The sequence below is a fragment of the Pseudophryne corroboree genome, chromosome 12 (genome assembly GCF_028390025.1).
Source record: "Pseudophryne corroboree isolate aPseCor3 chromosome 12, aPseCor3.hap2, whole genome shotgun sequence".
In the NCBI taxonomy this organism is placed as follows: Eukaryota; Metazoa; Chordata; class Amphibia; order Anura; family Myobatrachidae; genus Pseudophryne; species Pseudophryne corroboree.
Genome location: NC_086455.1, coordinates 59,081,365 through 59,102,395, shown reverse-complemented (window position 1 = coordinate 59,102,395; position 21,031 = coordinate 59,081,365). Strand labels below are relative to the sequence as shown.

The 21,031-nt window shown below is 45.3% G+C and overlaps 1 long non-coding RNA gene across 1 annotated transcript in view; it reads left to right on the top strand.

Annotated features, from left to right (window-relative positions):
• Positions 1 to 4,051: 4,051 nt before the first annotated feature.
• Positions 4,052 to 21,031, top strand: part of LOC134980066 (uncharacterized) — a 29,814-nt gene continuing 12,834 nt past the window's right edge. Inside the window, exon 1 of the long non-coding RNA XR_010190324.1 lies at positions 4,052 to 4,354. This is a non-coding gene — a long non-coding RNA (uncharacterized LOC134980066). The remainder of the gene's footprint in view (positions 4,355 to 21,031) is intronic.

Sequence of the window (21,031 nt, the reverse complement as noted above, 5' to 3'; positions counted from 1 at the left end):
AATCCGACAGCGTCATGATGACGTTCGGGCGCGCTCGGGTTAACCGAGCAAGGCGGGAGGATCCGAGTCTGCTCGGACCCGTGAAAAAAACCATGAAGTTCGGGCGGGTTCGGATTCAGAGAAACCGAACCCGCTCATCTCTATTTAAAAGAGTGGACGAAACTCCAGATAACCATAGTCCATTGTGTATTGAGTTGATCCACTGAATCCTAATCTTATATACTTTACAATTACTGTAGACAAAGCAATTACAAGTGCAATGTGATTGTGATGGAAGTGTTAGTTAATCCTCTATTCTACCCCACACATTTCACCACTAGTACCCTTTTTCCACCTACGATGCAGGTCGCAGCCGGGAGCCTGACATGGGTGCTACCCGGCTGCGACCCGCATCGGCCCCTTTCCCATCAGCAGTCACCATCCCGGCATATTGCCGGGTTGGTGACGCTGCTGGTGACGTGGCAGGGGCGGCGCTGGGAGATCACATGATCTCCCAGCACCGCCCTTCCATACAGTGTAAACGGGAGCCGTGTCGCATCGACAATGCTTCCGTTTACACTACCCCTTACCCGGATCATTCCCGTGTTCCACCCAGGTAGCTTCCTGGGTAGGATTCCTGGGTCACTTGATCTGGGTTTTTCCTGAGGGAGCCGTTTCCACTAGCAAAAAACACGGGTAAATGCGCGCCCCTGTGCATTTACCCGTGTTTTTTGAGCTAGTGGAAAAGGGGTATTATGTAACAAGTACCATGTGATAGACCCTAGAATTGCCATTACATACTTTTGTCATCCAAACATGTGTTTTCTAAAGGGCCCCACCTTCAAACTTATTCATTTTTTAAACGTGGACTGCAGGTCCCACTGGGGTATGTTGGTACTATTGGCTCTCCAAGTGCCATAATGCCCTAACAGCCATTAAAATTGGGCATGACATGGCTTGCTGTGACTTGTAGTTCATTAGCAACAAAACATATTTATTCTATTATTAATATTTTTTACCCCACACTCACCATCTGGGATGTAGTTGATTTGCCGGCTGTAAGGATACCGATGCTGAGATCCCGACCACTGACAATGCCGACAGCCAGAATGCTGGCTAACAGGGGCTATTCCCACTCCTGGGTGTCTCAATACCCATAGAGTGGGAATAAAACCTGTGGCGAGCGCATCGTGCCCGCAAGGGGCTCCATTGCGCTTGTCACCCCCACCGGCATTCTGATGGCTGGAATCCCGGAGTTGGTATGCTTACCTCCGAGATCCCAGCCACCAGCATCATAGCCACAACCCCACCACCCAAGGGTGTGAAAAAATTTCCAAATGTTATCAGTATGGGGCTGTCTTTTCGGGATGAGGGGAAGGGGGGGGGGGGCACATTTTCTTTGCCACAACCTTCTAAGATATACATGCTCATGTTGATTGGTTTGGACTATGGAGTGGGACCCCTATGTCTTGGCTGGTAACGACTAGTGCAGATAGTGGCAATTTCGGGGGACCCCATGCTTTGCCCCTATCAGTCTAAGCTTACAGTGCTGGTGCTGATTACAGTTTCAGGAGGGGGATGCACATTATTTTGAAGTTATTATTTTTTTTTTAGATCTCTGCTGCTATTAGTGATATATCGTTTGCAAAATGTCATGTGGGTAGCATGGTAACCACAGTCACATCATGATGTAGTGAGCCATTGGAGACTTCAATTCACCAATCCCACTCATTTCTCACCCTTCATGTACATGGAGGGACGGCTCTGACCAGAGGTGCAAGTACAATTTTTTTCTTAGCGGTACTGATAGTAAAAGTGGGTGTGGCCAAGTGTCATGGGGGTGTGGTCAAGCAAAACTGGGGGAGTGGCTACATGACAATAGGGACATGGCCACATTATGCCACACACTGTAATGCCCGTTACACATTATACCAAACACCGTAATGCCCATTACACATTATAACACACACCGTAATGCCTGTTACACATAATGCCAGACACAGTAATGCTCATTATACCACACACCGTAATGCCTATTACATATTATATCACACACTGTAATGCCTATTACATATTATTCCACAAACAGTTATGCCACTGACATCATTTTATATCCCACACACAAAAATGCCCCCTACAAATTATGCCCCACAGTAAGGCTTCTATTTACTTGCTGCCAGGGGTTTCATGGCAAAAGATGCAGCTTTCTGCATCTTCTCCTGGCACTTCTGGGTAACGCTATACATGCAGTGGCATAATTATACATTTTGCTCCCCCCCCATGGCATGTTAGTGCCGCTTACACGCATAATGCCCCCTGTAGTGCTGCTTACACACACAATGCCCCCTGCTGTGCTGCTTACACGCATAATGCTCCACTAGTGTCACTTACACACATAATGCCCCCTGCAGTGCCAATTACACACATACTGCCTCTAGTAAGACTTACCGCCCTACATGCTCATCACCAGGGTTTTTTTTGCTCAGTGCCAGGTATTACATGTTCATTGTCAGGGGTTTCTTGCTCATTGCCAGGGGTTGCATGCTCATTGAAAACAGAGACCCTGCGCCCAGCAGCTCCGGCGGTGGGCTGGTTTTACCACCACCATATTTCTTAATGGTACTCCGTACCACCCTACTTTCAGCACTGGCTCTGACTCAAACATCAAGTGACTCTTTGCGAACAAGGTAGTGCTGAATTGCAAATGCTTTCAAGTTGAGAGATTGTAGCCATACATCTTCCATACAGAGATATTTGCTCAGGGAAGACTGAGTTCTGGAAAGAAGTTTAACTTTATTGTGAATATTTTACAGTAAGTTAATTGAATTCAAGTGTCTAAATTAAACAAAGGCAATTGCAATTTCACTTCTGTCACAGCACTACTTTCACATATGAGCTGAATGGTAATTTTATGCAGGTGGATGATACTAAATTAAAAGCAGTTGAATCAGCATGCAGTGTTCTTTTCTTAGCTATTACATGGAATGCTGCTTACTGAGAGGTCACATGGTTGTAATTAGCACTGTCCCAACTGCGCTACAAGGAATGTTCCTATGTGATGAAATGTGCTGCAGATATCTCAATTTGATTTGCTGCAGGAGATATGTAACAATCTACTAACAGTATAAACTAAGAGCATAGTATGAATAATCGCTTTGGAAGTATTTTACCAATGAATGCATACCTCCCAACATGACCCTCTCCAGGAGGGACAGAATTCTCTGCTTCTGGACTTCCCACCTAATGTATGATTGCCCATACCTGTGGGAAAACACCTTTCTTATCTATTAACCTGTTCAGCACAGGTGATGGCAATTATAAATTAAAAGAAAAGTCCAGGAGCAGAGCATTCTGTCCCTCCTGGAGAGGGTCATGTTGGGAGGTATGTGAATGTTTGCATGCGGGCAAATGTGTTTCTGTACAACTCATACTTGCCTACCTGACCCACTCCATGAGGGCGAAAATGCTCTATTCCTGGACTTTCCTGGTAATGTATGATTGCCACCACCTGTGGTGAAACACCTTTCTTGTCAATTCAAAACTACAAAGAAAAAGCGCTGGGCTAAATGTGTATCAGCTGTCCCAACTTCCAAATGATCTTTAGAATTAATCAATTTTCCCTGCCTCTATTTAGGACTGCAGCTCTCAAGTTAATGGGTTGTTGATTCCCAATATCAGAAAAATCACAAAAAAAATAGAGAAAGCGCTGTCCAAAATATAGGCTTTTATTAAAATATATTAAAACCACCATACAGATAACATAAAACTATTAGAACACCTATTAATACAGTTTACTTATATACCTTACTGGAAATCTCCTGCTGTCATTAAATAATGCTCTGCACAACTGACACAGTAGTTTCCCTGACACCTACAATTGCTTATAATAGTTTTATGTTATCTGTATGGTGGTTTTAATATATTTTAATAAAAGCCTATATTTTGGACAGCGCTTTCTCTATTTTTTTTGTGACCTTTCTTATCAATTAACGAGCTCACCACAGGTGATGGCAATCATACATTACCCGGAGAGTCCAGGAACAGAGCATTTTCTCCCTCATGGAGAGGGTCAGGTAGGCAAGTATGGTACAACTATAGTACATTTCCATACAGTAGCAGTAATTTAAGTTACGTGCCTCTTAAGACTTACCCATCTTTAGTGTATAGATGCATCAGGAGCCAATATATCTTAATCATATGCAAACTGCACCCATCCAACCTAGATGCAGAATTTCTGATTGCTAACAAACATATTTCAAAAGGGATGCAGTCAGCATCTTGGCGGTCGAGATGCAGGCGGTCATGTGACCGACACTGGAGTTGTGACACCACTCGGAATCCCGGAGCCAGAACATTGATCACTGACATACTGAAGGTAAGAATTGATGGGGAGTTCAGGGTTAGGCATTAGAGGAAGGAAGGGGGGCGGGGGGGGGGGGGTGTTAGCTGTAGCCACCACCCCACCCCCCGAGCCCTAGCCACTACCTCCTGTGACTTAGCCCTGGCCACCACCCCCAGTGCTGGCCTCCTGCTCCTGCTATTGCTACAAAGCTAATTAGAAATTGGATACAGTTCCAAAGGGATCCTAAGATAGCAACATTTGTTGTAAGCCAATTCAATAGTTGTAACATCAACAGGAGAATTATCAGCCTGATATTATGTTCCCAATGTGAGATAGTTTGTCATCTGATTTTCAGACTGGAGTTATGCGCGACTTCACTCGTTTAAATGTTAAGGCCCATACACACTGGCCGATATATCGGTCATTCTATTGAACGGCCGATATATCGCGGGTCCGTCAGCCAGTGTGTACGGGCGAGGGCCCTCATTCCGAGTTGATCGCTTGCTAGCTACTTTTTGCAGCCGTGCAAACGCATAGTCGCCGCCCATGGGGGAGTGTATTTTGGCTTTGCAAGTGTGCAATCGCATGTGCAGCCGAGCGGTCCGAAGAAGTTTTTCGCAGTTTCTGAGTAGGTCTCAACTTACTCAGCCCTTGCGATGACTTCAGCCTTTCCGGTCCCGGAATGGACGTCAGACACCCGTCCTGCAAACGCCTGTACACGCCTGCGTTTTCCCTACCTCTCCCAGAAAATGGTCAGTTGACACCCATAAACACCCTCTTCCTGTCAATCTCCTTGCGATCGGCTGTGCGAATGGATTCGTCGCTAGAAGCATTGCACAGCAACGATGCTGTTTGTACCCGTATGATGAGCGTGCGCATTGCAGTGCATATGCATGCGCAGTAGTAACCTGATCGCTGCGCTGCAAACACGGCAGCGAGCGGTCAACTCGGAATGAGGGCCAATATGTCTGTGGACTCTGTCATTCACAGACATATCGTGTTGGCCCCGCAGCACAGCCGACGGCTACTATATCTACCGATATATTGGTGCATCGCTATGTGTGTACAAGTGGTCGGCCGACCACCCTTACACATGTTGCGGCAGCTGGTGGTGATTGACAGCTGAACTTCATGATGTTCATGACGTCAGTCCCCGATGAATCGGGCAGTCTGTATGCACAGCACACTGCCCGATCCGTCCATAGATATATCTGCCGATCTCTTACGTGCTTGTTGGAGTGAAGCTGGAAAAGAGAGGCAGCGTGGATGTAACACTCTGTTAACAGAAGCTGTAGCCATTTGCTTCCTACACAGACTCCTGGCGCTTCTTTGATTAGAGTATACACTCATTATATTAAATAGGTGGAGAACAGTCTCTGAGACATTAGAGTTACATTGTTGACTACTACTGTATGTACTGTCCAGGATGAATACAGGTTCCAGTGCTAAAAAATAGATGAATCAGTAGCACATAACTGCCAGAAATGGAAACACGGAAGCAAATGTTGCACAGTGTTGGGGGTGGCGTCATGGTGTTGTGGGGACAGTGTGGTGAAAATGAGGGTGGGTCGGGACCATTTTTGGGGCAGCCACGTGATGTCACACAAGGCCTCTGTGACAGGAAACATGGCCGTGGCCCGACTACCTTACTTAGTGATGCAATCACAATTGAATTGCGATCGCATTGTTGGCTTACTGGGTGGCCTTGCCCTGTGTTGGGCGGCCCCAGCATGTGACTGATAGCAGCTGCAGTTTTGCTATGTTGCGCTGCGGTGTTTGCTTTCAGCCTTGCAAAACCAAAGGTGGTAGGTGGCAATGGGGTAGAGTTTCGCTACTGGTTTGGGTCATGGCCATGGAAGTCCTGGGTTCTCCGTACAACGGACATTCTTTTGAAAATGTAATCGGAATGTATGTAGAGCTGGGGCCATAAGTTGAAATCCTATCAATGTATAAGTGAATCTGTTTTGTGCACTCTCTTATTACAGTTTTGTAGCCCTATTCTTCATGTGAAATATAAGTGAATAATTGCATGCTATTCATTCTCCCAGCTATACAGTAGTTCATTAGCTTAAATGGTGTCAGTGAATTAGCTGTCTGGTTATCACTGACTCATCAGTAAAACAGATAAAGTGACTGACACTGATGACTTTATTCAGTTAACAGTTCACATGCACATTTTCAAGAACAGGTTGACAACTAATTAATGCAGGTGACAGGGATTGTACCGCTAGAGTCTTATCTCCGGCCTGCAATCAATTTTCAATGCAGTTAATACTTTCTGACACTAGATGGCAAAGTTGCAATAGCAAACATTCATGCAGCTCTGAAAAATAAATAAATAAGTGACAGTTTGGGCAGTGGGCAGTGTAGCGTTTGAGGGTCAAGCAATAAAGCTGACTGGCAGTGGATAGGCGTTTCTGCCTACTGAAGATACCATAATTGGTTCCATCATTTCTATGTGACTACAAGATTTATTCCAAATTTGCAACAGCTACAGTAAATCCGTACTGTGTGTTTCCATTCTCTGGGAGCACGGTGTGTTGTTCCCAGAGTAAGCACAATTTGTGTAGACGCACTAAGCAGAAACAGCAAAAAAGCTGAAAACTGGCCTGTTGGATCAAAGTACATTAGCTGGTTGTACGGATTTCAAAGGAACAGGGATAAGTGTATAAAACATTAAAGGACTTTATAGTTGTCTGAACGAGGTGAGCGAGGTTGGGAGTGTTTTCTCTATTTGGAAATGGAAAGGTAATTTCTTCCTTCCTGGGCTCATTCCTGGAATAATACAGATGTCATTTCAAGTACGGTAGTTTTGGTATCGTACACAACACTGCAGAAAATTGTATAAAAAAGTATCAGGGCCAGAACCAAATATACAGTTCTAGAGAGTGGAAAAAAATCAGATGTACTGTAGCTGAAACTCTCTATACTTAGAGAAGTAGTAATATTTATAACTAGTGTAAAAATATATTTTAGCCCACCCGATTTTAACTGTTAATGGTGTGAACACACGGTGAGATTTTTTCTTTTGATTTTGACTATATAGTCAAAATCGCAAGAAAAGTTAGTGCAAATCGCAAGGTGTTATGCCACTTGCGATCCCGATTCGACCCCGGTGCGCGGTCCCGCCAGGTCGGTATTGCAAGAAAAGATAGACTGTGCAGGCAAGTGAATCCTTGCTAGATCGGTGTACTATCTAGTTCATCTCACATGTCAATTACATCTCACATAAGCCAAAATCGTAAGCACACATAGTCCATATCTTAAGAAAAGTTAGTCAAAATCAGTGGTGCTGGGCTCCGGGGAGTTCAGGGGAAATCGCAAAGTGAAAATTGGGTATAGCAAGGATCTCACCGTGTGTACACACTTGTGTAATAATAATGTAAACACATGGGAGACTTAAAGGGAAGGGAACAATTTAGTTTAAAATATTTTGTATATGTATTTGATAGTTTGATATATGTGTGTGTTACCATATTGCAGCAATACATAATAATGGTCTGCTATTATTTATCATGCCGGGGCTCCTCTGCAACTAACAGCATAAAATTGCTTCTGTTCCTGCCACCAGAAGCCTAGGACTGTCAGCAAAGGAAGTGTATTACCCCTTAGCTCTTAGCGCATGTGGCATCGTGACATCACACAGCAAGAGTCGGGGAACCCTGGAGCATTAAGGTGGGTGCTGGGCACTAACAGTCATCCTGCAAAGTAGAAGAGAGTGGCAGGCTGCCTCTCTAGGGTACCATCAAGGCAACAACCATTCCTTGCGCCCTGGGTGATGGCACCGGCACTCATTACAGTCCTGATTGTTATCAGGGTCACAAATGGGAGGGAAGGGGGGGGGCAGGCCTGCCATGTACGACCGGGTGTACCGGACGCTGTCCAAGCTGGGCTATGAGGGATTCCCAACCAGTGCCAGGAGAGGATAAAGGTAAATGGGGGGAGGCTTGGCCCTCATAGGTATCCCCGGCGGCCCACTAACAGTAGAGTCCTTCTCCTCACGCCAGGGCTTTATGTGCCCCCTCCCTCGCTCTGACGTGGACAGCTGGTGTCACTTTGATCTCTACCTTATACATATATTATACAGGGGTGTTACATATACAACTACCCCATATCATCTATACATGTATGCACAGGGGGTGTCACTCTTATCAGAACCAGAGTCAGCTTTATTATCCAGGTGTACTCACGTACTCTAGGAAATTTTGGCAGTACAATGCATCACCAAGCTGCAACATGAATGGGGAATACATAGCATAAGAAGGGGGGAAAACGCAGTATACATTAGAAACATTACACGTATGAGTTCATACTGCACATTGCAGACTCGACATATTAGACATATTATACATGTTAGACTTTTTAGATATTGTTCAGCTGGTGGACAGCTAGTGGGAAGAAGCTTTTAATGGATCTGGTCGACTTCGCGGGAATGGACCTGTAGCGTCTGCCTGATGGAAGCGATTCAAACAATTTGTGACCTGGGTGCTGCACATCTGCCACGATTTTCTCTGCTCGCTTCCTGACCCTTGGTATAATTCCTGGACGGGAGGGAGGTCAGCCCCAACAATCTTTTCAGCTGTCCTCACCACACTTTGCAGCCTCCGACTGTCACTCTTATTGGCAGCTCCATACCAGACTGTGATCGAGGAACATAGGACCGATTCTACCATCGCTGTGTAGAAGGTAAGCATCAGCTTCCATCTGTGGGGTATTGAATTTCCTGAGTTGCCTTATCTGTACCTAATATATTTATCAGGCAGGATATAGATTTCTTTTTGTGGGGGGGGGGCAGAGGTGGATTACTGCCGTGCACGGGGTGCCGAAAATCCTAGTTTCATCATGTTGTGTTACTAATGGGTCTATGCTGAAATAGATCTAAAGTTTCTAACATTATTAAGATCCTTTCCTTAAATATATAAATGATAAACTCAGAAATCTTTTTAGAATTTCTAAAAACTTGACATGGTCAACAAAGGATTGGTTGAAACTTCATATCCATCCACCACGTGTTAGAAACTACTTCACGGGGAGATTTATCAAGGCTTGGAAAGAGTTAAAGTGAACAGAGATAAAGTAGCAGCCAATCAGCATCTAACTGCCGTGTTACAGGCTATGGGGAATATTTATCAAAGCTTGCAGCTGTGTCAGAGTGAGACAGCAATACTAACCACTGTGCAGTACTAATTGAGTGTGATTACATTTTTTTTTTAGCTCATAGTGTTGATTTCTACACAGATGTACAGTGTGTGGGGATTATGTATGAATCATACACTCTATGAATCATGATGTGATGAAAGCTATGTTAAGCTATGTTATGTGGTTAAAGCTGTGTTGCTGAATCTAATAGGTTTTAATGTAACGGGATTGGATCATGCAGTGCTAATTATGCAGGTGCTTTGCACATTAGCGACTAGAGCAGGGGTCTGTCAGGCAGCGTAGGGCTGAGTTATGCCAGGTAACAACTGGCTCTGTTCTATTTTCATTAGAAATGGATTTTGCACTTTAACAGAATTAGCATAGATTTGGCTACATTTCATATCTGGCAGCCCACATTTTCACAAAACATACAACAAAGAGACATGTGATCAGTGTATATTTACCTACATTATTTACGAATATTTAAATTCATGTATCTGCATTGATGGTTATTTTACAATAAATTATATTTTTTTAAATGACAGCATTGTTTATTAGTGCATGCAAACACAGGCGTAACTGCCGGAGACAATGTAATCAGCTGCCGCCGGGCATCAGCGCTAAAGGGGGTCCTTCCTCCTTTGTCCCCCGTTACGTGTGTTGCCGGCAGCCAGCTATTCACCTGGGTCCCCCTCCCTGATCTGTCCTCATTAGTCACTTATGCAGAGGCAGCAGGTCCCAGAGGACAGAGGTAGCGGCTGCGGGTCCCAGCAGAGGGCAGAGGCAGTGGGTCCTGGTGGACTGAGGCAGCAGCCAGAGCCGGCCCTAACTAATATGATGCCCTAGGCAAGATTTTGGCTGGTGCCCCCTAGCACCGCCGCTAGTTCTGCTGGAGATGCCTGGCATGAATCAGCTGGCAGCTCTGCTAACCTCGAGCGCCTTTTGTTTATGAAAATGCATCTTATTTGCATTACTTTGTGGCTAGGATGCACAAGCAGCTTCTGCTGATTAAAATGATATGCAGCATGCCTATATTCTGTGTGCGACTGCGGCTGTATCTGCATACGAAATGCTACATTACAGTGATTTCCAGGAATACACTGTAACGTATACAGATACAGGCAGCCACAGTCACACACAGAATATAGGCATGCCGCATATCATTTTAATCAGCAGAAGCTGCTGGTGCCCCTAAGCATATCAAATGCCCTAGGCATTTGCCTAGTTTGCCTGTGCCTAAGGCCGGCTCTGGCAGCAGCTGCGGGTCCCGGCGGAGGGCAGAGTCAGTGGATCCTGGTGGACAGAGGCAGCAGATCATGGTGGACAGAGGCAGCGGCTGTGGGTTTCTGGTGGAGAGGCTGAGGCGAAGGGTCAAAAGGGACAGAGGCAGCGGCTGCGGATCCCGGGGGAGGACAGACACGGCAGGCCCCATGGGACAGAGGCAGAGGGGCTGTGGCCTTGTCCTGTGTGCTGTTAAAATAAAGAGGCACTGTTTTTTGTGCTGTAAAAATAAAGGGGTGGTGTGGCCCTGTCCTGTGTGCTGTAAAAATAAAGGGGCCCTGTCCTGTATTATGTAAAAATAAAGGGGCACTGTTCTGTGTGCTGTAAAAATAAAGTGGTGCAGTAAAAATAAAGTGGCACTGTCCTGTATGTTGTAAAAATAAAGGGGCACTGTTTTGTGTGCTTTAAAAATAATGGGGTGCTGTAAAACTAAAGGGGCACTGTTCCATGTGCTGTAAAAATAAAGGGGTGCTGTGGCCCTGTCCTGTCTGCTGTAAAAATAAAGGGGCACTGTTCTGTAAAAATAAAGGGGTGCTGTGGCCCTGTCCTATGTGCTGTAAAAATAAAGGTGTACTGTTCTGTGTGCTGTAAAAATAAAGTGGTGCAGTAAAAATAAAGGTGCATTGTTCTGTGTGCTGTAAAAATAAAGGGTTGCAGTAAAAATAAAGGGGCACTGTCCTGTGAAATTGATAAAAAAAATTTGGAGGACAAAATAGTGAAAGATCAGGAACCACTTCCTAGTACTAGTGATGAAGCTGCTGCCACCAGTCATGACATTGACAATGCAATTCCATCAATGTTGTCTGCTAAGGCTGATGCCCAGTGTCATAGAGGGCATGTAAAATCCAAGAAGGAAAAATGAATAACAAAAATAAAATTAAAAAAATGATCTACTGAGAAACGTATAATCGGCAATATGCCATTCACGACACAAAGTAGCAAGGAAAGGCTAAGGCCTTAGCCTATGTTCATAACTGGTGGTTCACCTTCTCATGAAGATGGAAGCCCTCCTCCCTCTCGAAAAATAAAAAAAATAAAGCTTGTTAAAGCAAAGGAAAAACAACTGTGCGTTCAGACTCAGAGATATCACAAATTCCCGGTTGCAATGTCTAGGCCTGACCTTCCCAAGACTGTTTGGGAAGATGAGGCTCCTTCCACCATTTGCAAGTGCTGGGAGGAGCCCCCACAGTCCAGTTGCTGATATTGAGATTGAGGATGTCACTGTAGAAGTACACCAGGATGAGGAGGATATTGGTGTAGCTTGCGCTAAGCAGGAAGTTTACCATGAGGATTCTGATGGTGATGTGGTTTGTTTTAATAAGGCACCAGTGGAGACAGTTGTTGTCCATGGGATGAAAAAGCCCATTGTCATGCCTGGGCAAAATACCAAAAAACCCACCTCTTCATTGTGTAATTATTTCTCCACAAATCCGGACAACAGGTGTCAAGCCATATGTTGCCTTTCTCAATCCATAATAAGTAAGGGTAAGGACATTAACCACCTAGGAACTTCCTCCCTTATACGTCACCTGGAGCGCATTCATCATAAGTCATTGTCAAGTTCAGAAACTTTGGGTAAGAGTGTAAGCAGTCCACTGACACCTAAATCCCTTTTTCCTGTTGTATTCAAGCTCCTGTAATCCACACCATCAACTCCCTCAATGTCAATTTCCTCCTCAGTCAGGAACGTAAGTAGTCCTGCATGCCATGTCACTGGCATGACTGACAAGTCCTCTTTAATCCGGAATTCCTCTGGAGGATCCTTGAGTGCTACGCCTACTCCTGCCGCTGCTGTTGTTGATGCTGCGAGTCGATCGTCATCCCAGAGAGGAAGTTGGAAGACCACTTGTACTGCTTTAACTAAGAAATTGACTGTCCAACAGTCCTTTGCGAGAAAGATGAAATATGACAGCAGTCACCTTGTTGCAAAACGGATTACCGAGGCCATTACAACTATGATGGTGTTAGACGTGCTTCCGGTATCCGATATTAGTGCAGTGGGATTTAGACAGTTGATGGACGTACTGTGTCCCCGGTACCAAATCCTATCTAGATTCCACTTCACTAGGTAAGCGATTCCCAGACTGTACAGGGACTTTAAGAAAAGTGTCCTCAGTGTCCTCAAAAATGCAGTTGTACCCACTGTACACTTAACCACGGACATGTGGACAAGTGGAGCAGGGTAAACTAAGGACTACATGACTGTGACAGCCCACTGGGTAGATGTATTGCCTTCTGCAGTAACAACAGCAGCAGCACCAGCAGCATCATCTCGCAAACGCCAACTCGTTTCTTGGCAGGCTACGCTGTGTATCACCGCTTTCTGTAAGAGGCATACTGCTGAGAACCTCTTACAGAAACTGAAGGACATTATCGCACAATGGTTTACCCTACTTAGACTCTCCTGGGGATTTGTGATATCGGACAACGCCACCAATATTGTGCGAGCAGTACATCTGGCAAATTCCAGCACGTCCCATGTTTTGCACACACAATGAATTTGGTGGTGCAGAATTTTTTTAAAAATTACAGGGGCATGCAGGAGATGTTGTCGGTGGCCCGAAAAATTGCGGGCCACTTTTGACATTCAGCGACTGCGTGCCGAAGACTAGAGTGCCAGCAAACACTCTTGAACCTTAGATGGTATCACAAATCCCAAGGAAAGTCCAAGTGTGTCGGCATTTGCGATGCCTGACCTTCCCAACACTGGATGGGAAGAGGTGGCTCCTTCCACCATTTGTACGCCCTCTGCAAGTGCTGGAAGGAGCACCCACAGTCCAGTTCCTGATATTCAAATTGAAGATGCCACTGTTGAAGTACACAAGGATGAGGATATGGGTGTTGCTGGCGCTGAGGAGGAAGTTGACGATGAGGATTCTGATGGTGATGTGGTTTGTTTCAGTCAGGCTTCGGGGGAGACACCTGTTGTCCGTGGGATGAAGAAGCCCATTGTGATTCCTGGGCAAACTACCAAAAAAGCCACCTCTTCGTTATGGAATTATTTCTCCACAAATCCGGACAACAGGTGTCAAGCCATCTGTTGCCTCTGTCAATCTGTAATAAGTAGGGGTAAGGATGTTAACCACCTAGGAACATCCTCCCTTATACGTCACCTGCTGCGCATTCATCAAAAGTCAGTGCCAAAATGTGAAACTTTGGGTAAGAGCGTAAGCAGTCCACTGACACCAAAATCCCTTCTTCCTTCTGTACCCAAGCTCCTGCAAGCCACACCACCAACTAACTCAATGTCAACTTCCTCCTCAGTCAGGAACGTCAGTAGTCCTGCAGGCCATGTCACTGTCAAGACTGAGGAGTCCTCTCCTAACCGGGATTCCTCCGTAGGATCCTTGAGTGGCACACCTGCTGTTGCTGCTGGGAGTCGACCGTCATCCCAGAGGGGAAGTCTGAAGACCACTTGTACTACTTCCAGTAAGCAATTGACTGTCCAACTGTCCTTTGTGAGGAAGATGAAATATGACAACAGTCATCCTTTTGCAAAGCGGATAACTGAGGCCTTGACAGCTATGTTGGTGTTAGACGTGCGTCCGGTATCCGCCATTAGTTCAGTGGGACTTAGAGATTTTCTTGAGGTACTGTGTCCCAGGTATCAAATACCATCTAGGTTCCACTTCTCTAGGCAGGCGATACCGAGAATGTACACAGACATCAGAAAAAGAGTCACCAGTGTCCTACAAAATGCGGTTGTTTCCACTTAACCACGGACATGTGGAACAAGGCAGACTAAGGACTATATATCTGTAACAGCTCACTGGGTAGATGTATGGTATCCCGCAGCAACAACAGCAGTGGCACCAGTAGCAGCATCTCGCAAACGCCAACTCGTTCCTAGGCAGGCTACGCTATGTATCACCGCTTTCCATAAGAGGCACACAGCTGACAACATCTTACGGAAACTGACGAACATCATCGCAGAATGGCTTACCCCAATTGGACTCTCCTGGGGATTTGTGATATCGGACAATGCCACCAATATTGTGCGTGCATTACATCTGGGCAAATTGAAGCATGTCCCATGTTTTGCACATACAATTAATTTGGTGGTGCAGAATTTTTTGAAAAATGACAGGGGTGTGCTGGAAATGCTGTCGGTGGCCCGAAAAATTGCGGGCCACTTTCGGCATTCTGCCACTGCGTGCCGAAGACTGGAGCGCCAGCAAACACTCCTGAACTTGCCCTGCCATCAACTGAAGCAAGAGGTGGAATCGAGGGGGAATTCAACATTCCATATGCTTCAGAGGATGGAGGAGCAGCAAAAGGCCATTCAAGCCTATACATCCACCTACGATATAGGCAAAGGAGGGGTAATGCACCTGACTCAAGTGCAGTGGAGAATGATTTCCATTTTGTGCAAGGTTCTCCAACCCTTCGAACTTGCCACACTTGAAGTCAGTTCAGACACTGCCAGCTTGAGTCAGGTCATTCCCCTCATCAGGCTTTTGCAGAAGCAGCTGGAGAAATTGAAGGAGGAGCTAAGACGGAGTGATTCCAAATCAGAGCACTACATTTTGGCCACAGTGCTCGATCCTAGGTTTAAAGCCTACGTTGTATCTCTCTTTCCAGCAGACACAAGTGTGCAGAGGTGCAAAGACCTGCTGGTGAGTAAATTGTCAACTGAAGCGGAACGTGACACGTCAACAGCTCGTCCTTCAATTTCTCCCGCCACTGGGGCTGCAAGGAAAAGGATAAGATTTCCTAGCCCATCCGCTGGCGGTGATGCAGGGCAGTCAGGAGCGAAAGCTGACATCTGGTCCGGACTGAAGGACCTGCCAACGATTACTGACATGTCTACTGTCACTGCATATGATTCTGTCACCATTGAAAGAATGGTGGAGGATTACATGAGTGACAGCATCCATGTAGGCATGTCAGACAGTCCGTATGTATACTGGCAGGAAAAAGAGGCAATTTGGATGCCCTTGCACAAACTGGCTTTGTTTTACCTAAGTTGCCCCCCCCCCCCTCCAGTGTATACTCTGAAAGAGTGTTTAGTGCAGCCGGTAACCTTGTCAGCGATCGGCGTAGGAGGTTACTTCCCCTAAATGTGGAGAAGATGATGTTCATCAAGATTAATTATAAATTCCTCCGGGAAGACCTTTACCAGCAATTGCCCCCAGAAAGTACACAGGGACCTGTGGTGGTGGATTCCAGTGGAGACGAATTAATACTCTGTGAGGAGGAGGATGTACACAGTGAAAGGAGTGAGGAATCGGAGGATGAGGATGAGGTCGACATCCTGACTCTGTAGAGACAGTTTGTGCAAGGAGAGATTGATTGCTTCTTTTTTGGTGGGGGCCCAAACAAACCAGTCATTTTAACCACAGTCGTGTGGCAGACCCTGTAGCTGAAATGATGGGTTTGTTAAAGTGTGCCTGTCCTGTTTATACAACATAAGGTTGGGTGGGAGAGCCCAAGGACAATTCCATCTTGCACCTCTTTTTTTTATTTATTTATCTTTGCATCATGTGCTGTTTGGGGGCTATTTTTTTAAGGGCCATCCTGTCTGACACTGCAGTGCCACTCCTATAGATAGGCCAGGTGTTTGTGCTGCACACTTGTGTCGCTTAGCTTAGTCATACAGCCACCTCTGTGCAACTTTTATGCCTAAAACAATATTGTGGGGTGTGTGGTGTTCAGAATAGACTGGAAATGAGTGGAAATGAATTTTATTGAGGTTAATAATACCATAGGATCAAAATGACCCCCAAATTATGTGATTTTAGCTGTTTTTATGTTTTTTTCAAAAATCATTCAGATCCAAAAGACGAAAGGGTGGTTTTGGCAAACCAAGCCAAAACCAATACACGAAACTGGAATTAGAACCAAAACTAAAACACGAAAAGTGCCAGCCGCACATCTCTCTCATATATATATATATATATATATATAATATATATACAAATAGAAAACCACAGCACTCACCACCTCAGAAGTGGGGCACAGCAATGCACTTACCATTTATAGGTTGGGGTGCACGTAACACAGCACTCGCCATACCAGAAGCGGGGTACACAACTGTACTTACCACTCATAGGGTGGGGTGCATGTAGCCCATGACCCCACCCTATGAGTGGTAAGTGCAGTTGTGTACCCCACTTCTGGGGTGGCAAATTCTGTTTTACGTGCACCCCACCCTATGAATGGTAAGTGCATTGCTGTGCCTCGCTTCTGAGGTGGTGAGTGCTGTGGTTTTCTATTTGTGTATATGACGGGGTTAATCTATGGTTACCTCTTATTAACCATGGCCACTAGTTTTCTCATGCACCCCTGTGTGGACTCTATTATCCTGAACCTGTCTCAGCTGTTCCTTAGCAATCTATCTAGCCAATGTAAGGTGACTAGGGTACCTTTAAAAGCCATAAAGTGTGTGGCGGGTGCACATTAAATCTAGCAGGCAGATGATGTGTGAAATAGTAGTTAAGTAGTCAGGTTTTAAGACTTTGTGATAGTGTAGGACCTGCATGAAGGTGGGGTACCTAGGCGATCGGCTTGCAGGCTTCTGTGCATTGGCCAATCCACTAACTAAACCCCCATCATTTATTTATTGAGTGTGGAGGATAAGTGAGCTTACTTTGTGGCGAGTGCTGTGTTTTCTGTCTGTGTGTGTGTATATATATATATATATATATATATATATATATATATATATATATAAATATAAAGGAAAATGAAGAACCAGGCGCCTGATGGTGCAGTAATTTCAGATTTTGATTTCTGTCACGACAACACTCATATAGGTATTAAGCGTACCAGATGAGGAAATTTTAGCATGCACATCAAAAAACTGTTGTCTTCTATTGCTCACAGCCTGGGGAGTCGGAAAACTTCCAAGAAGACGACACGTCACAGTGAGTCTTAAATCATCCAAAGCTCAGAGTGTGGTAGAGTCAGCTCACAGCACAGGAGTTTGTAACCCATGAGTTCTCCCCCTAGAGCCTCTGCAACTATAAAATATTCCGGCCAGTGTGCCAGATACTGCAAGTAGAAAGGGATCCCATAAGTTTCTGTGAGAGGATCCAAATTTATGTTGTTGAACCGAAACAGATCATCGCAGTTGTAGGCTCGTAAATTTCCTCATCTGGTACGCTTAATACCTATATGAGTGTTGTCGTGACAGAAATCAAAACCTGAAATTACTGCACCATCAGGCGCCTGTTCTTCATTTTCCTTTTCTAGATTCCTTCCACTATCACCTAGTGGCCTTTCGAAGGACGGAGCTGCCATCCATAGGTTCTCCTTTGGAATTCGGGTGCCATAACAGACAGACTACAGGAAAGACTTATTTAATATATATTTTGATAGTGGATAAAGGGGAAGTAGCGCACTGACCATTTTTTGATTCCTATATATATATATATATATATATATATATATACTTGCAGTTCAGTCGGCACTCTTAGATTAAATAAACACAACTGGCCTCCGTGCAGCGTTTTCAAAATATCAGATACAGTACTCCAAGATGAAACGGCACTGGACGCAAAGAACTTCTTTCTTGTCCATTTGTTGGAAGTGTTGCTGTTAACTTGAGGAAAGGGCTGCTGCCCTGAAACAGCTGTTGTTGTTGCAATACATCTCATTTTCATATTCTTTGCGTCCAGTGCCGTTTCATCTTGGAGTACTATATATATATATATATATATATATATATATATATATATATATATATATATATATAATAAATCTTGCTAATATTGCAGCTGCATCCCGGTGCATTCCAATCCCATATGCGATAAGTAATATGAATTCCAGCAGCGGCACTCAGTAGCGACCTGACGAAATGGTCGAAATGATCCTGAAACGTTGAAAAACCTTATTCTTACCTTATTTAAAAGTCATCGCTGAGTGCCACTGCTGAAACTCAGAAAATTAGAATATCGTGCAAAATGTAATTTATTTCAGTAATTCAACTTAAAAGGTGAAACTAATATAAAGACTCATTACATGCAAAGTGAGATATTTCAAGCATTTGTTATAATTTTGATGATTGTGGCTTACAGCTTAAGAAAACCCTAAAAACATGTTTCGTTCAGGTGAGCGGTCCTCCATCTGGCAGCGTTTGCCCCCTGTCCAGGCTCTCAGCTTTCATCGCTGCTCTCTCTCTTTTAAGGGCCCCCATTTTTCTCATATGGTGCATCTGGAACTGTGGGGCATGCAATGTGTATCTGACACTGTGGGCGCATATCATGTGTATCTGACACTGTGGGGGCATATCATGTGTATCTGACACTGTGGGGGCATATCATGTGTATCTGACACTGTGGGGGCATATCATGTGTATCTGACACTGTGGGGGCATATCATGTGTATCTGACACTGTGGGGGCATATCATGTGTATCTGACACTGTGGGGGCATATCATGTGTATCTGACACTGTGGGGGCATATCATGTGTATCTGACACTGTGGGGGCATATCATGTGTATCTGACACTGTGGGGGCATATCATGTGTATCTGGCACTGTGGGGGCATATCATGTGTATCTGGCACTGCTGGGGGGCATATCATGTGTATCTGGCACTGCTGGGGGGCATATCATGTGTATCTGGCACTGCTGGGGGGCATATTATGTGTATCTGGCACTGCTGGGGGGCATATGTGTATCTGGCACTGCTGGGGGTATATCATGTGTATCTGGTACTGCTGGGGGTCATATCATGTGTATCTGGCATTGCTGGGGGGGCATATAATGTGTATCTGGCACTGCTGGGGGGCATATAAGGATATAAGGTGTATCTGGCACTGCTGGAGGGCATATAAGGTGTATCTGTCACTGTTGGGGTCACATCATGTGTATCTGGCACTGCCCTAATGAGGTCTTTATGTGTATCTGGCCCTGTTGGGGATCATATCATGTGTATCTGACACTGTGGGGGCATATCATGTGCATCTGGCACTGCTGGGGGGCATATCATGTGTATCTGGCACTGCTGGGGGGCATATCATGTGTATCTGGCACTGCTGGGGGGCATATCATGTGTATCTGGCACTGCTGGGGGGCATATCATGTGTATCTGGCACTGCTGGGGGGCATATCATGTGTATCTGGCACTGCTGGGGGGCATATCATGTGTATCTGGCACTGCTGGGGGCATATCATGTGTATCTGGTACTGCTGGGGGTCATATCATGTGTATCTGGCATTGCTGGGGGGGCATATAATGTGTATCTGGAACTGCTGGGGGGCATATAAGGTGTATTTGTCACTGTTGGGGTCACATCATGTGTATCTGACACTGCCCTAATGAGGTCTTTATGTGTATCTGGCCCTGCTGGGGATCATATTATGTGTATCTGGCACTCCCCTACTGGGGTCATTATGTGTATCTGGCACTGCTGGGGGGCATATCATGTGTATCTGGCACTCCCCTACTGGGGTCATTATGTGTATCTGGCACTGCTGGGGGGCATATCATGTGTATCTGGCACTGTCCTACTGGGGTCATTATGTGTATCTGGCACTATACTGGAGACATTATGTGTAAGGAATACTACTGTGGCTGTTAGGTGTAAGGCTGCTAATTGTGTGTGTAGAGGGGGGGGCGTGAAAATATATTTAATTATAGTTTTATACTATGAAGCTGCGAGGCCGCGTTAACTTTTCCAGGAGCGTGAGCGCCTTTGGTGCTCGCATGGGGGAAGGGGGGGGGGGCGCTGTGAAATTTTCTCGCACAGGGTGCAAGTAGGCCTGGAGCTGGCCCTGCATGCACAGTCTAACTAAACCAGCACTACTGCTCCTCATGGAGTCCTGACCTGAATGACAGGTTACACTTGGCCACCCTCTACAGGAATGAATGGGGACACGCTGATTGATCATGACATTTCCCACACTCTGACCTATCAGCGTGCCACCATTAATTCCTATGCAGTGTATTCCCAAGTGACCTTTTACACGTGATGGCGCTCCATGAGGAGCAGTAGCACAGATTTTTTTGTTTTGCCAAGTGTTAGAATGTTACTTGAATCAAAGAGGATGTGACCTCTTCAGATTGTAAGTAATAAACTGGTGAATGAGGGTGGTGTTTGGGTGTTTTTTTTAAATTAATAACAGACTAAAATACTCCGTCCTGTGTTTTGATTAATGTATTTTAACAGGTGATCTACAGGTGCAAGTGGGCACTTACTGTTCGGGAATTTTGGCACTTGTGGTTCAGCAGTATCCCTTTTTTGGGGGATGAGAATATACCATTTCCCTGGGGATTACAGCCCTGGCTAACAAGTTTGGGGCTGTTTGCTGTTATGGCTGTGTACCCCATGCTGTGTACCCCATT